The following is a 17,237-nucleotide window of genomic DNA, read 5'->3' on the forward strand; positions in this document are numbered from 1 at the left end:
GTTTTAGTCATGGATGTTCTCACTAGACATTTGCAAGAGGATGTACCAAGTACTTTCCTTAGACTTGAATTATGAAGGTAAACTTTAGAGTCTAAAGGTTTTCGCTTGAGTAGATCTAAAACAGAATATATGGAGTGTAATCTTAGTGGAAATAGACATAGTGAGGAGATTGAGACTTTGGGCGATCAAGTCATTAATAAGATACACGTTTTAGATATTTGGATCTTTTGTTCAAAGTGATGGTGAAATAGAAGGCCTTCTGATGACCCAATAAAGAAAGTTGTGGTATTAGATTTGATTTATGTTAATAAAGGTAGAGGTAGACAATGCATTCATATTCAAGTAAAGTATACTTGTTTTAAAGTATAGCACGTACAGTTGTTAAGGTTTATACATGGGTTCTAATAAATGTTTACATAACTATGTAGGGGGATGTTTGCTTCAACGTCCAAATGACTATCCAAGAAGAGAGATATTGGATGTATAACAGGTTTTCGGCGGCTAACCGGCGGTTTAGCCGCCGGAAACTACGATACCGGACGACATATTTTAAGCCGCCGAAAAATGTACTGTGCCGCGGGATATTTCCGGCGGTCTACCGACGGGTACCGTATTTTGACCACCGAAAATGACGATATCGGACGGCTGATTTACGCTGCCGAAATTATCTTTGAACCGCCGGTATTTTTACTGGCGGTTTACCGGCGCTGTCCGGCGATTAGTATGTGATACAGCGGCGGTTTTTACCGTCGGCTTCGTCATCGGCTCTGACCGTCGGTAGTCGTCGGAATTTTACCGGTGGTATTCCAACGCTGTCCGGTGGTTCTTCGGCCGCCCGCCGGCTGCTTTAACCGTCGGCTAACCGTCGGCAGTGAACGTCGCTTAACCGCTGGTTAGCTGCCGGTAATAAATTTGGCAGTTTAACGGCCGGAACACCGACAGTAATAAATCTTATAATAACCGGCGGTATCGACAGTCGGAAAGCCGTCGGAGAAATAAACCGCCGAAAAAAGGCCGCCGCCAACGATTTCTGACACCGAGTTTATCGACAGTTTTTAACCGCCGAAAAGCTACTGGTTATTTTTAAAACCGCCGGTATTATCAGGTTATCCGCCGGAAAAAAAACTGCCAGCAATAGCTGAATTTCCTGTAGTGTTGAATATTTTTTTCTAGAATGTCATGATGAAAGGTAAAGAGCACTTTAGATTTCGAGAAGCACATAAGTACTCTAACCTAATCTATAATTGGGCTTTAATATTTTAGGATAGGATGAGATTTATGTTTAAGTTATTCATATTATTAGATTAATCGGATTATATTCCTAGATGGTGAGGACTTCTTGAAAATTCATGTAGGTTGTTAGACCTTATAGAACTGTCCCAAGACTTACTAAGAGGGGAGGGGTTGAATTAGTTATTAAAAAAAAATCTTGAATTTTGGATAACCCTATTTTTTATAAAAATCTTTTTATATGATTAAAAACACTAATATTGAAATATGCAGTTGATTATAAAACTAACTTTCACATATAATATTTCAACCACAAATATAAAGATAAGTGAAATAAAATGTAGGTAAAATAAAAAGTAATAGAAGAACGCCAAATTTTATAGTGGTTCGGTCCAATAATACCTACATCCACTCTCTGAAGACTCCTCCAGGTATTGCACTAATCAACTGTGACTCTCATTTTGCCCCCACATCAAGGCTGAGAATCCCTTACAAACTCTCTTCCACCAACCCGATGTGGAAGAGAACCATCACCTTTTACACTTTCCAAGTGATGGCAGCGTACCTTCTCATCCTTTTTTACCCTCCTGGTGAAGGCAAAGTAGTTACACGTCCTTTTTCACCCACCTGGTGAAGGCAGAGAACCAAACATCGTTTTTCACCCTCCTGGTCAAGGCAGAGAACTGTCACATCTTTTTCACCCTCCTAGTGAAGGCAGAAACCAAGCGTCCTTTTGTAACCTCCTGGTAAAGGCAGAGAATCATCATGTCTTTTTCACCCTCCTGGTGAAGGCAGAGAACCTTGATCTAGTCTTGAGATCTTCTCTCAAGAGACTCCAAATAAGTTGGGAAGAAATTAGAAGAAGAATTAATTACACGAGATCCTCGCTTTGGGCAACCTTGTGAAACCCTCACAATTCCTTTTCACTAGATTTCTCACTCTCCAATTTCAAAATCTCTCTCAAACACACTCCCAATAGTCACTCTCAAGAGAAAATTTGAAGCAAAGGACAGGGTTGATAGTTTTAGGACACAATTTATAGAAAACACATGAAAAATTATACAAAAACTAATTTTTTTCAAGAGAACTGTCCATGGTTTATATTATATGATGTAGATCATCCGGTACAAACAGCTTAAAAATCATGGGTTCATTTAATACAAACTCTGACGAACTTAGTTTTGTACATTATGGGTCGTTTGTACAACTTTATATCGTACAATATGAATAGTTCAAAAATGAACAAATTTATATGGTAAGATCAGGTACAAACCTGATTTCATACATTATTAGTCATCTGTACGACTTGGCATCCTATAGTATGGACGATTTAAAAATAAACAAGTTTGTATGGTACGATCTGGTATGAACAAAATCTCGTGCACTGTTAGTCATCTATACGAATTAATATCATACTATACGAAAGGTTCAAAAATGAACAACTTTATCAGTCGTCTATATGACTGTATATCATATAGTACAATCGGTTAAGAAAATCAAGCCATGGTTTCAGTAACCAAATTTTAGAGAAAAAACTAAGACAAATTGTACACTACGATCAACTTTTTAAAATAAATTTATCACTCTTTCCGTGTGTGTGTGCATGGTTATCCAATTACAATTACACTTGCTCAGACTTAAGAAATAAAAATAAAGATATACAGACTCTTTACATGAAATCCTATTCTACCATGTCTTGAAGTCTTCAAAAATCTGGAGTAATATATGATTTCCCTAAAATGTTAGTACTCATAGAAACAATTAAAAATATCCAATATATGCTAGGAGAAAAATAATAAAATCATAACAATAATATTTTATTATCATCAAGAATCACAATCTCAATCTTGATTACTGATTTGCAATAATATCCTCCTTTTTTATGATGGAAAAACATTTATAATTTGAATAAGAAATTAAAAATTTTTCTCATAAAATCCCCCTAAATAAATGAAAACTAAAAATCATGATGATAAATTAAATTTTGTCCCTCTTTTTAATTTTGATGTTTATAGACAAACACAAAACAAACTACAAAGCAAAATAAATAAATAAAATACAACTCCAACTAAAAACTACAAAAAAATTAAATACAAACTCTAAAAAGACCCTAAAACAAATAAGTATGACACGAATCATAAGAAAACTTCAAATAAATATAACCATAAACAACCTCAGCCTTAGAGCATTTTTATATAGAACTAAAAATCAAAATAAACTTAAAAACAAAATACAAAAATACAAACCAGAAGACTTCAAACAAATCCAAACAATAACCTCCCCCTTTTGACATAAAAAAAATGGAAAGAAAATAAAACATCCTCTAAATATGAAAGCTAGTATTGACGGATCTAAAGGCTGATAAGGAAAAGAAATTTAAATATTTACAAAACTAAGATTAAAATCTTGAAGCAAAAAACTCTTTTTTAACTCATTATTTAAACCAAAAAATAAATAAGATAAGAATAGTCGATCAGATTCAATGTTTGTTCTAGAGAGCATAAATATTAAAAAGAATAATTATTGCAAAAATTAAACAAAAATCACATAGATTCAAATTCAATAGTTGAGCCTTATTGTTAAATGTATAGATTTTTCTAAGAAATAGAGATAGAAAGGAAAGAACTAGATGTGGTGTGGGCTCATTTTATACCTCTTTTTAATTTTGGCGATCATTGCGTGTCTTTTGATTTTTAATTATATTTGGCAAATATTGTGCATCTTTTAAGGTTGGGCTCATTTTATGCCTCTTTCGGTTTTGGCACTCTTTGTACATCTTTTAACATTTTGTTCTTTCCTTAACCTAAATCATTAAATCTTAACTTGTGTGAGTATTTTCTAAATAAAAGAAAAAAAATTCTCGTATAAGGAAAAATAAACCATGAAACAAAATCTTGTAGATAACAATAAAAATAACACATTAAACAAGAAAATAAAAGGAAAGAAGGATACCTTTTTGCAATAATTATAATTATGAGATGAATATCTTATTAGATCATCAAAAAAAACTTTTATCTAGATCTCATTAAAATTTGATTCAAAGGCAAAGAAAAGAAAAAAATTACTAAGGAAATAATTTTGTGATGGAAAGATTGTAAAATTTTAATTCTTTAAAAGAACATTTTAGATTAGTAAGTATTAACTCATTAAATGACAATTCTATAGGAAAATAAATATAAACTAAGTAATAACCAAACACACTTTTTTTTATATGAACTTAAAATAAAAAGAAACTACAAAACTCTCAAAAACTAAATTAACTAAAAACAGGACAAGAAGAGATATAACAAAAGATACAATATTAGAAACTAAAAACAAAACATATAGTAAGATAAAATTAAACTAATAGTTATGAGGGTCTTGATCTGGAGGAGGTTGTGGAGGATTGAATTGCGTGAAGTAGTTATTGATGTTAGCTACATGAGTGTTGAGAAAATCAATTTATCCTCTAACCCAGCCCATATCTTCGTTATATCTAAAATCCTGCTGGTCCAAATGTGTCTGAACTTGATCAAAATGTTGATTTATATGAGATTCAATGCGATCAAATCTCTGTATCATGTCTTAATAGAATTGTTGATCATATCCAGGAGTGGGAGCAGGTGCGAGTGCGGGTATAGGTCCTCCTTATTCATCAAATTCTTCTCCTTCATCCCCTTAATCCCAGTGAAATAAACATGTAGATTATTTAAGGTTTTAGGATGAATGAGGTTGTATTTCTTTTCAAGAACATAGGCAACCAGGTGTCCTAGAGCTACATTCTTCTTCTTTTTAGTAGCAAGGAATATAATGTAAGTTAGATTATAGATGTAATCCATAATAAATTGGGCTTCATCGAATGGAGTGTTTGATAAGATATATTATATTACAATACTCAACAAATGAGTGATATTGAGTCGATCACCAACTTTAAGAATGATAGATGTCCTTAAGACATACTGGATGACCTTAACATTTTGATTCAAAGTAGAAACTAGGGGTAAATGAGAGATTGAAGTCGTTCCCATAAGAGTTTGATTAACAATGCTCCAATCAAAATCACTTCTATATGCCACTAAATGAGCCATAATCTTTTCAGTCCTAAGTTGTAGAAAAGTCCCCAAATCTTCCTTAGTAATTTCAACACGTTGATGAAAAACATGAGAGGTAATTTTCGTGTTATTTTCTCGCATTCTCATATTGGCAGAAAATAGTAAAAAGTATTAAAATGATATACATAGATTAATGTGAGAATGAAAGAAAATTGAGTGGAGTTAAAAAGGGGCATGATTTGAAAACTAATGTCTTCTTGAATCAGAAGACGATAAGGGGTAATCTTAGCCTGAACAAACCTATCGAAGGCTTGTTCATTCTCCCTAGACAGAAAATTGCCATCTCATTAAGAACGAGATGAACCACCCTTGGATGGTCGAGATCGCTTGCTACTGCTTGCCATTAGAGAAAAGTTTAAACACAAGAATTGAAAGAGACTAGAGATGATAATGATTAAAAAAATACAAAGAACAAACTCCAATTTATTGAATTAAAACTATGTCGTATAGTATGAAATTAAATTCTTACGTACGATTTAGAACTACGTATGGGACGATCTTTGGTTCTTACATATGAATGAAAATGGTCAAAAATAGTTAATGCTGTGTAACGTCTTTTGGTAAAGCTGTTTTATGATGAGACATTTCATTCGATATTTTGATCAAACTGATCGTAGATATGAACATGTGTTCATACAGGATGATCAGTTAATAGTGTTTGTACCTAATAGTTCAGATCATCAACATGTAAACTGACAACTGGATCGTACAGATGAACAGGTGCTCGTACAGACAATGTTTGAAAAATAACTATCATTTGAATGCCAGCCATGATCATACAGACAAAAAATCTATGGTTCATATAGATGAACATGTATTCCTATCATACGATCAATAACCAAAAACCTATTTTTTTAGCTCATTACATAAAAGAAATCATGTGAAATCTCGAGAATTCATACATTACGAATTGTGTTCGTACATTACAAATGGAATAGGAAATTTAATTTTTCAGATGCTAATCAAAATATTCTTCAAAAATAAATTCATATAAGATTTATGAAAAATAAAAACAAATAAAAAAATTAAATAAAAATCAAAACACAAAATCAAATACAAAATGGAGAAAAAAATAACCAAGACAAACCACTAAAAATAAAAAATAAAACACAACATAAATACAAAAGAAATACACTACAATTTCAATTTGCAGAATTACAATTGTCAAGGATGAATATTAATAACATCCAATATGATTTTTAAAGAGTTGAAGGTCTCAAAAACTAATGATTTACAAATTGATTTTCTATTGCTTTAAGATGTAGCTCAATTTCTCCTTTGGTAATATGATATCTAATGAAGTGATGCCTTATGTCAATATGCTTGGTCCTAGAGTGTTGAATTAGATTTTTTGAAATGCAAATGGAAATTGTATTATCATAGAAAATTGGAATTATATCAATAAAAAAACCTAAATCCATGAGTTACTATTTTAACCATAGAACTTATGTCACACAACTTCCTAAGGTAATGTATTCTGCTTCAGCAGTAGAAAGAGCTACTGAATTTTATTTTCTGCAAGACCATGAAACTAAAAAGTTCCCTATAAATTGAAAGGTTTCAGAAGTACTCTTTCTATTAACCCTATAAAATTTGAATTAGAATATCCAACGATTTCAAAAGAGGTGCTATGCCTAGGATACCAAATCCCTAAATTTAGATTTCCTAAAAGATAACTCAGAATTTTTTTAACAACAGTTAGATGAAATTCTTTTGGATCAGCTTGAAATTTAGCACATAGATAAACACTAAACATGATATCATATTTTCTAGGATTAAATAAAATAATGATCTATGTTGGTGGAATTTTGAAAACATGTTTTGAAAATATTGGTTTTCTTTGGGACTTAAAATTGAATTCTAAAATCGAATTGTCTTGTTAGAAAAAGTATATCTCCTCTAGAGGTGAGAATAAAATTTCAAAATGAGGTCAACAATCTAATTATCCCACTAAATTTCTTTTGATCAATAGATTTATCTTTAGAATCCTTATCTAATTGACCTGAGGACCTCATGGGAATATTTATTAGTTTAGCCTTATCCATTTCATATTTCTTAAGGATGTCCTTAATATATTTTGATTGAATAATAAATGTGTCATCCTCTCTCTCCTTTATGCTAAAATCAAGAAAGTAGTTCAAGTTTCTCATTAAACTCATTTCAAATTACTTACTCATTGTTATTGAAAAGTCATCACAAAAATTTTTATTAGTACATCCAAAAAAGATATCATCAATATAAATTTAAATAATAAGAATTTCATCTTCTACCCTTTTTATGAAGAGAGTGGTGTCCACACTTCTTTTGACAAAAAAAATTTCTAGTAGGAAAATTGTTAAGTTCATACTATACCCTAGGTGCATGTTTTAGTCCATATATTGCTTTCTTTAATTTAAAAACATGATTAGAAAATTGTAAAATTTTAAAACCTAGAGGTTGATCAACATAAATATCCTCTTTTTATCACCCAATTAAGAAAAACACTTTTAACATCAATTTGAAATAATTTAAATCTTTTAAAATAGGTAAAAGCTAGAAGAACCCTTACTGCTTCAAGTTTGACTACAGGGACAAAAGTCTTCTCAAAATAAATTCCATCTATTTGATTATACACCTTGGACACCAATCTTACATTGTTTCTAACCACTACACCTAAATCATTCATCTTATTTTTGAAAACCTACTTAGTTCTAACAATACTTTGATTTTTAGGTCTTTTTACCAATTCCCAAACATTATTTATAATAAATTGATTCATTTCTTCTTGCATAGATAAAATCCAAAATTCATCATAAAGTGCTTGATTCATATTAGTGGAAACAATCATTTAAATAAATGCTAAGTGATTCACTTCTTTGCTAAGCCCATACCTAGTCCTAACACCTTCACTCGAGTCTCTTAAAATTAGTTCTTTAGAATGACTTTTAAGATATTTCCATTCTCTAGGCAACTAATTTTCTATTTTAACCTTTTCTTTAAGATTTACATTTTCAATTCCTTCAATATTCTCGTTAATATCTTCTTCTTCCAACCTAGACCCTATATAAATAATAGATTCATCAAAACTACATGAGTGGTCTCCTATACTACCAAAGTCCGTTTATTAAAAACTCTATAGGATTTGCCAACACATAAATATCCCAAAAAAATTCCCTCATTAGATTTAGGATTAAATTTTCCAAAAATAGTTTTTTTCATTTTTTATGAATGAACACTTTACATCCAAAGACATATAGGTGCGAGAGGTTGGGTGTTCTACCTTTAAGAAGTTCAAAAGGTGTCTTGTTCAGCTTAGATATAATATTCAGTCTCTTCAGAACATAACATGTTGTACTAACTGATTCAACCCAACAATATTTAGTTAGTCAATATTTAGAAAATATGGCTCTTATGGCTTCTACTAAAGTTTTGTTCTTCCTTTCAACAACCACATTTTATTGAGGAGTCCTAAAGGCTAAAAAGTTGTGATATAGCTCTTTACAAAATACTTCAAATTTTTCATTTTTTAATTCTCCTCCGTAATCACTATGAATTGCAAGAATTTTAAAACTTAGTTTGCTCTGAATACAAATAAAAATAATTTTAAACTCTTCAAATGATTCACTCTTATGAGATATGAATCTAATCCAAGTAAACCTTAAATAATCATCAACAATCACATACCTAAAAGTTTTCCCGCCTAGACTTAAAGTGATTACATCTCCAAAGAGATCCATGTGAAGGAATTCTAAGGGTTTGTTGGTTCTAACATCCTTAATTAAATGAAAGGAGAACATGACTTGTTTCCCTAATTGGCATGCATCACACAGGTGATCCTTATTTAAATCTAATTTGGGTATGCCTCTAACAAATTCCTTCTAGGTAATCTTCTTAAGATTTTTCATACTCGCATGATAAAGTTTTTTATGTCATAACCAAGTTTCATCAGTAACAGTTTTTAAACAAAAAGCATTATAAGATTTAACATAATTTAAATCAAGCATATAAATATTATTTACCATATCTCCAAGCAATATATCAACTCCATTTTTTCTTATAATAAAGCTTGTAGGTAAACATTTTATGTTAAAACCCTTATCATAAAGCTGACTGATACTTAACAAATTATATTTCAAGCATTCTACCAATAAAACATTTTCAATCAACAAATTATTTGTATTTCCAATCATACATGATCATATCACTCTTTTAGAGGTGCTATCTCCAAATGTCACTTTGCCTCCTGTCCTGGCATCCAGCAGTATAAATTGATTTACATCTATAGTCATATGTTTTAAACATCCAATATCTAGATACCAAATGCTCTCACAAGGGCTTATATGAGATCATTTCTCATCTTGATCTAAATGATTAAGTTTATTTACCATTAAGTACAAGTCTGTAACCTCCTCTTCTGCTTTTATTTTTGAAGAGTTTGAGGTTGAGTCAGCCTAGAAAGCTCTTTGCATTCTCTTTTTGCCATTTCTAACATTAATTTTCTCCTCAACTTTCTCCTTGTTAGGATTAGATTTATGATTTAGGCAATCAGTATTTATATATCCAGGGTTTCTGAATTCATAACAAATGACTTCATTAGAAATCCTTGAATTTTTAATGAACTTACATTTATTCCAATGTTGACATCATCATTGCTTTCTCTTAAGGAAGATTTTAAAATTCTTAGTCATAAGAGTAATATCTTCATCATTTTTGGCATTGATTGATTATTTTCTGAATTATCAATATTCAGCGCTATATTTCTCTCCTTCCTTTTGTCATCTATATTAATCTATCTTTGATTCACTCCTTGCTCGTAAGTAATAAGTGATCAAAGTAGATTATCAATATAATATACATTTAAATATTTAGACTCAGTAATAACAGTTATTTTTGCATCATAAGCAGTAGACAAACAACATAAAATTTTATTTATGTTTTTAAAATTTGTAAGCTCTCTAGCTAAAGCATGTAATGAGGTAGCAATCTGAGTAAACCTTATACACATATTAAAAATTGATTCATTTGGTTTCATGAAAAAAATTTCATAGTCATGTAATAAAATATTCAACCTAGTTTGCTTTACCTCATTTGTCCATACATAAGTTATGTAAAGTCTATCCCAAATTTCCTTTCTGGTTTTATAAGTTGAAACATGCATATAATCCTCAAATGTTAAGGCACAGAAAAAATTGTTTAAACATTTTGCATTTAATTATACTAAGTCCTTTTCTTCTACAGTCCATTCAGTAAATGGTCTTTCAATTCTTATGTTATCTACTATTTTAGTAGGTTTAGTATAACCTTCTTGTATTAACATCCATATACAATGTCAAGTGATTGCAGAAAAGTAGACATGTGAGTTTTTCATAAATCAAAAGGAATGTAATCAAATAAAGGCTGTCTAGAGATCGAATATCCTTTAGTAATATTTTAATTTCTAAAATTAGCCATAATCTTTTTTTAAAAAAGTAGTTTAAACCTTAATTTTTGAAATTAGCTCTGATACCACTATAAAGTTCGTGTAGGTTGTTAGACCTTATTGAACTGTCCCAAGACTAACCAAGAGGTGGGGTGAATTGGTTATTAAAAAAATTCTTGAATTTTGGAAAACCCTTTAAAAAAAATCTTTTTATAAGATTAAAAACACTAATATTGAAATATGCAATTGATTATAGAAATGACTTTCACAAATAATCTTTCCACCATAAATATAAAGAGCAGTAAAATAAAATACATATAAAATAAAAAGTAACAAAAGAACTCAAAATTTTATAGTAGTTTTGTTCATCAAGACTTACATCTACTCCTTAGAGACTCCTTCTCCAGGAATTGCACTAATCAACAGTGACTCTCCTTTTGCCCCCACAACAAGACGGAGAAGCCCTTACAAACTCCCTTTTACCAACCCAGAGTGGTAGATAACAGTCATTTTTTACACTTTCAAAGTGATGGCAGCATACCTTCTTGTCCTTTTTCACCCACATGGTGAAGGAAGAGTACCTACACGTCTTTTTTCACCCACCTTTTGAAGGCAAAGAACCAAGCATATTTTTTTACCCTCCTAGTTAAGGAAGAGATCCATCACATTTTTTTCACCCTCTTGGTGAAGGCAAAAAACTAAGCATCCTTTTTCACCTTCCTAATGAAGGCAAAGAACTGTCACATCTTTTTCACCCTCCTGGAGAAGGTAGAGAACCTTGATCTAGTTTTGAAGATCTTCTCTCAAGAGACTTCAAAGAAGTTAGGAATAAATTAGAAGAAGAACAAGAGATCCTAACTTTGGGCAACCTTGTGAAACCTCACAATTCCCTTTCACTAGATTTCTCTCTCTCCAATTTCAAAATCTCTCTCAAACACACTCCCAATAGTCACTTTTAAGAGAAAATTCAAAACAAAGGACAAGGATGATAGTTTTAGGACACTATTTATAGAAAACACATGAAAAATTATTTAAAAAACTAATTTTTTTTCAAGAGAACCATCCATAGTTCGTATTGTACGATCGTAGATCATCTGGTTTGAATAGTTCAAAAATCATGACTTCGTTTAGTACAAACTGGGATGAACTTAGTTTCATACACTATGGGTCATCTATACAACTTTATATCATATATTATGAATAGTTCAAAAATGAACAAATTTGTATGGCACAATCAAGTATGAACTTGATTTCGTACATTGTTAGTCTTTTGTACGACTTGGCATTATACATTACTAACGGTTCAAAAATGAATAAGTTTGTATGGTACGATCTGGTATGAACTAAATCTCATTCACTATTAGTCGTATGTATGAATAAATATCGTACTATATGAATGATTCAAAAATGAACAAGTTCATATGGTATGATCTGGTACGAATATAATTTTGTACACTATCAGTCGTATCTACGACTGTATATAGTACAATATGATTAGTTAAGAAAATCAAGCCATGGTTTGAGTCGAATTCTGGAGAAAAAATTAAGTCAGATCATATAATACAATTATATATCGTAAAGTATGATCAGCTTTTTAAAACAAATTTATCACTCTCCCATTGTGTGTGTGCATGGTTACCCAATTACAATTACACTTGTTCAGACTCGAAAAATAAAAAATAAAGATATACAAACTCTTTTACATGAAATCTTATTCTAACTTTTCTTGAAGTCTTCAACAATCTGGAGTAATATATGATTTTCCTGAAATGTTAGTACTCACAGAAACAACTAGAAATATCCAATATATGTTAGGATAAAAATAATAAAATTATAACAATAATATTTTATTATCATCAAAAATCATAATCTCAATCTTGATTACTGATTTGCAACACTTCTAATTTTAAATGAGCCTTGAATCCTAGATTTAAGGTGAAATGTTATAAGATAATAATTTGATCCTAATCTAAAGAAGTGCAGGGATTTATGTATTGAGACTTATACCTTTAAAATCCTAAAATAATTCAGAAGGAAGCCCGATGCATATTGGGCTTACATGTGCATGGAATGGAATGTCAGCTAAACCACCTAAAGATCTACATGATATATATATAATAGACAGGCTGTTGTTTACTTATGAAAGATAGGTTTATAGTATAAAGATTAAAATCAGGGTTTTATTGAATATGTTAGGGTACTAATGCAATTCAAAATATTTTTCCTAACATCTAAAATTTTTATATAAACTAATGTCATTTACATTACCAATTTTTTAAGAAAATCTAGTAGCATAACGACCCTATACAAATATGAATAGCTGGTTCAACCCCATCATTAGGTCGTCACTCACTTGTGGCTGGCATGTGTAAGTTTTATATATGTTGTAAAAAGAGTAAATGTTCTTGTCATGCTCATAGAAAAGCAAAGGTGAGTGTTTTAAATGATAAAAATACAAATCCTATGAGCCTAATGTGTATCCAGGTAAAAGCTCATGCATACTAAGAATCCTAAGAAAAGTAGAAAGTTCCAATTCCAAAACATATAACAATCAACGACCATATTAATAATCATCAAAGTATACAAAAGAGAGAATCCATATAGTAAGTATCACTTAATATACAACCCAAGGTCTATACGAAGGTAATGGTGGTCAAGCTCCACCAACACAAACTTGAATTTCTACACCTAGAATAACTTAAGTCATACAAAATGAGATTATTTACCATCTTTAGGTCATTATGCTATCCAGACTATGATCATCTTCCAAAATGAATTCCAAAAGACACTATCTTCAAATTGAAGATTCATTATTTTGTATTTCTTTTACTTAGGATAAACAACCTCATTTTTTTACTTTCATAATTTATATACAATTTATAAATTATATTTTAAAAGAAAAAAGATCTACACAAAAAAATAGGTGTATAAAAAATAATTTATATATATCACATAAAAACATCACATCATATAGTATTGCTCTCTTTGGAGCAACATATGCTTCCCCATACTTTTTTAATTTTTTTAATTTTGGAGAAGGGGAGGGGAAAGCACCTGTAAAAGCATATATATATATATATATATATATGGGTGGATTTATAGTTGGGGCCGTGGGGGCATGGGCCACCACTGGCCCTAATAAGATTTATTATTATGTACATTAAATTTCTAAAACAAATTATTCCCTCCTCCATTGCGTGGGATTTTATTTTCTTTTGGCTCATCACGTGGGCAGCCTCTCATCTCTCTCTCTCTTCTTTATTTTTCTATTCCATTCTCTTTGTTTCTTTGTTTCTTTCTATTTCTTTCCCCACTATTTTTTTGGAAAAAAAAACTTTTTTTTTTGGTAAAAAGATAAGGCATTGGTTTGTTGTAGAAAAAGGTAAGGTAAGATTATGTTGCAATAAGTTAATTAATTAATCAAAAGTTTTAATAAATTTTAGAAAGCAAAAAATTAATTAAATAATATTAAATTTCTAATTTTGTATTATTTATATTTTTATTGACTAAATGTGAACTATTTTATCAAATAAAATTAATATATAATTAGTTTAGAATAAGTTAGAATATTATCTTAAACTAATTTAAATTTTATTACTATAACTATAGTTCAAAAATTAAGGACTTTAATATAATATTTAGTTAAAACAAATTTTGCTTATTTACTATAAATATTTGTATTATTAAAATTTTTATTAAGAATAAGTACAAATTATTTAATTAAAAGTTAATGAATAAAAATAAATTTAATGGAGCAATAATTTTAACTAAAATGAAAATATTTTTTATTACTTATAAGTTTAATTTTATTTACTACTTACAATTTCTAATTTAAAATAAAATTATAGTTTATATAAATGAGTAAAGTTATTGCCTAATTAAATGTCTCAATAAGGTGAACTCAATGATATAACAAATGGTTAAAAAAAATGATATAACAAATGGTTTAATTGAAGTCCAAATGAGCTCAAATGAATGGCATAAAGCAAAATTAAAAACCTTAAAACATTAATTGGATGGCCAATTGGTCTCCAAATTTTGTTGATTGAATGCTCATCATTTTTTAAAACCAAAATTTATTGCAACAACAAAAGGATTACAACAAGCTTAAAGACGGGACGAGAAAAGAAAACTACAAAGATATCAAAAAATGGGGGGTTAACATATTGCAACAAAAAAAGGATTACAACAAGCTTAAAGACGGGACGAGAAAAGAAAACTACAAAGATATCAAAAAATGGGGGGTTAACAATCCATTAGGCTCAGTATTTGACAGAGGCTTCCAACTACTCCGAAGCCAGGCGCAAGCCATCCAGTTTGGAGTGAAAGCAGTAAAGCACCAAGGAACCAACCCAAACAAGCAAGAAACGCACCACCAAAGATTGCCACGTACCATGGCTTAAGATAAGTGAGCCCTAGCCGCATCATTTCCCACAAACCAACAATCGCATCCTCAAAATTTAAACCAAGCTCCAGCAAAATAGCAACCACCACAATTAATAAATACGCAGCAACCCAAAGGAGAGAGACCAATGAAAATTATCTCCTACCCCTACCACGTCTACCCCTCCCACGAGTGGATACTGGCACAAAAGGTCGGTTAGGCTGAACAGTAAATTCACCCATAGGTTCTTCATCTCCACTAGCCTCCGAAGAGGAATATGACGAACATTGAAGCTAGTCAATTTGCAATCTCACACTCTCCCCCGAATTGACACCCACTCAAGAAACCAATGCCTCTAGTGAAATTAAATTAACAGGAAAATCAACAAAAGGTCCAAGTAGAAGAACAATAGGAGTCACAGGGTTAAAACTAGAGGGTGAGGAAAAACATTTAACAGCCGGCACAGTAGGAGAAACTGATGACCCAGAGTGCACAAACACCACACTAGGTGCATCCACCTCAGCCAAAATATACGGGGCAGACACAATACCCACACGAGGCAAAGGTATTCAGGAGTTAATACCACCACCAGCTTCACTTGCACATTTACGGGATGCTAGGACAACACCATAATCTGTCCGAGACATAAACGCAGGAGAAACAACACCCACCACCTCACCAGAATCCACTAATTCCCCAGAACAACGATTAGCAGGGGATATAACAGGATTATGAACACCCACATCACCGACATTAGCAGAAAGGGTGGGACAAACCAAACTAGCTTTTGAATTAACCAACACCCTGATCCCTGAGACCCACCAGAGCCAAAGACTGCTTCACAGGCTCAGTAAAAACTAAATCATCCCAAATAGACACATGCACAACAAGAGTACAAATAGCATCGGCTAAAACAACATTATCATTATCCAACACCGCAGGACCCGTAGGAGGGGCAAGAAAACAGGTAAATCACTAACCAAACTAGCTGGAGCTACCTCAACGACAGGAGAAACAACCACACTATTAGGCGGGGGATGAAGAAGAGGGCATTCAAGCTTAGAGTGGCCCAAAGATTTACAGTGAGAGCAATAGGATGAAAAAAGGTCCATAACAACCGATTGTATATAGCCTAAGCCCTCAGAGCCAACCCAAATCTTATCAGGATACACCTTGGTTACATCCAGTTCCACCATCACATGAGCAACCGACATCCACCTCCCAAAGGAAGTAGCATGATCAATTTTAAGGGTCTACCGAGCATGGAACCGAGTACATGTAGAATCCTCAGGGCAAAGAGGTGCGGTCTCAGACTAGGAAAAGAAACCCAAATTGGGGTAGAAGGAGATTCAATATCAACATCAAAGGTAGGGGACCATTTGAAAATTTTCATGAAACAGTTGTTTACAAAATAGGAACGATGGGAGAAAATACGACAGTAATCCATATCATTCTCAAGCTTGATAAGAACATGCTTAGGGTTTAGAATAGTGACCAAAAAAACACCATTGAGCTTGAAGTTCAAGAAAAATTTGTGAATCGCCTAAATCGAAAGTCTATGAGTCTAAATTTACCAACTAGCGCAAACTCGAAGGGAGCTGCAAGAGCTAGTACCTCCTCATCCGAAATCCAAAGTGATGGCAACACCTGAAAAGACAAAATTTTAAGATCAGGAAAAGAAGAGTTCGAACAATGAGAAGAACCCGCTAAAGCCTCATGAAAATACCGAGAAGATGGATTTCCCATCAAAAAATCAGGATCCAGAAGTCGTTTACCCTCCATAAATATAGAAAACCAACGGAAACCAAAAATTTTAGGGCAGGAAACTTCCCTGAGAAGCTTGGAGAAGGACGCAACGACGAAGGAAACAACACCAACCAGAAACCTGAGCAAAGCTCATGAAAAAACGCTTAGCATTCAAAAAGTTCAAGGGTAAAAAAAAGAATCTAGATATTAAAATAATAATAATAATTTGAGAAAAATCATATAAATAGCAAATAAATTTTATAAATTTATAAAATTATAGAAAATAACATATTAAATAATTTAAAATGATATCAAAGGTTAAAAAAAATTCTTTCACAACCCCCTAAATAAAAGCTTTAAATAATTAAAATTATAAAAGTTATATATA

The sequence above is a fragment of the Dendrobium catenatum genome, unplaced genomic scaffold (genome assembly GCF_001605985.2).
Source record: "Dendrobium catenatum unplaced genomic scaffold, ASM160598v2 fragScaff_scaffold_974, whole genome shotgun sequence".
NCBI classification, from domain to species: domain Eukaryota; kingdom Viridiplantae; phylum Streptophyta; class Magnoliopsida; order Asparagales; family Orchidaceae; genus Dendrobium; species Dendrobium catenatum.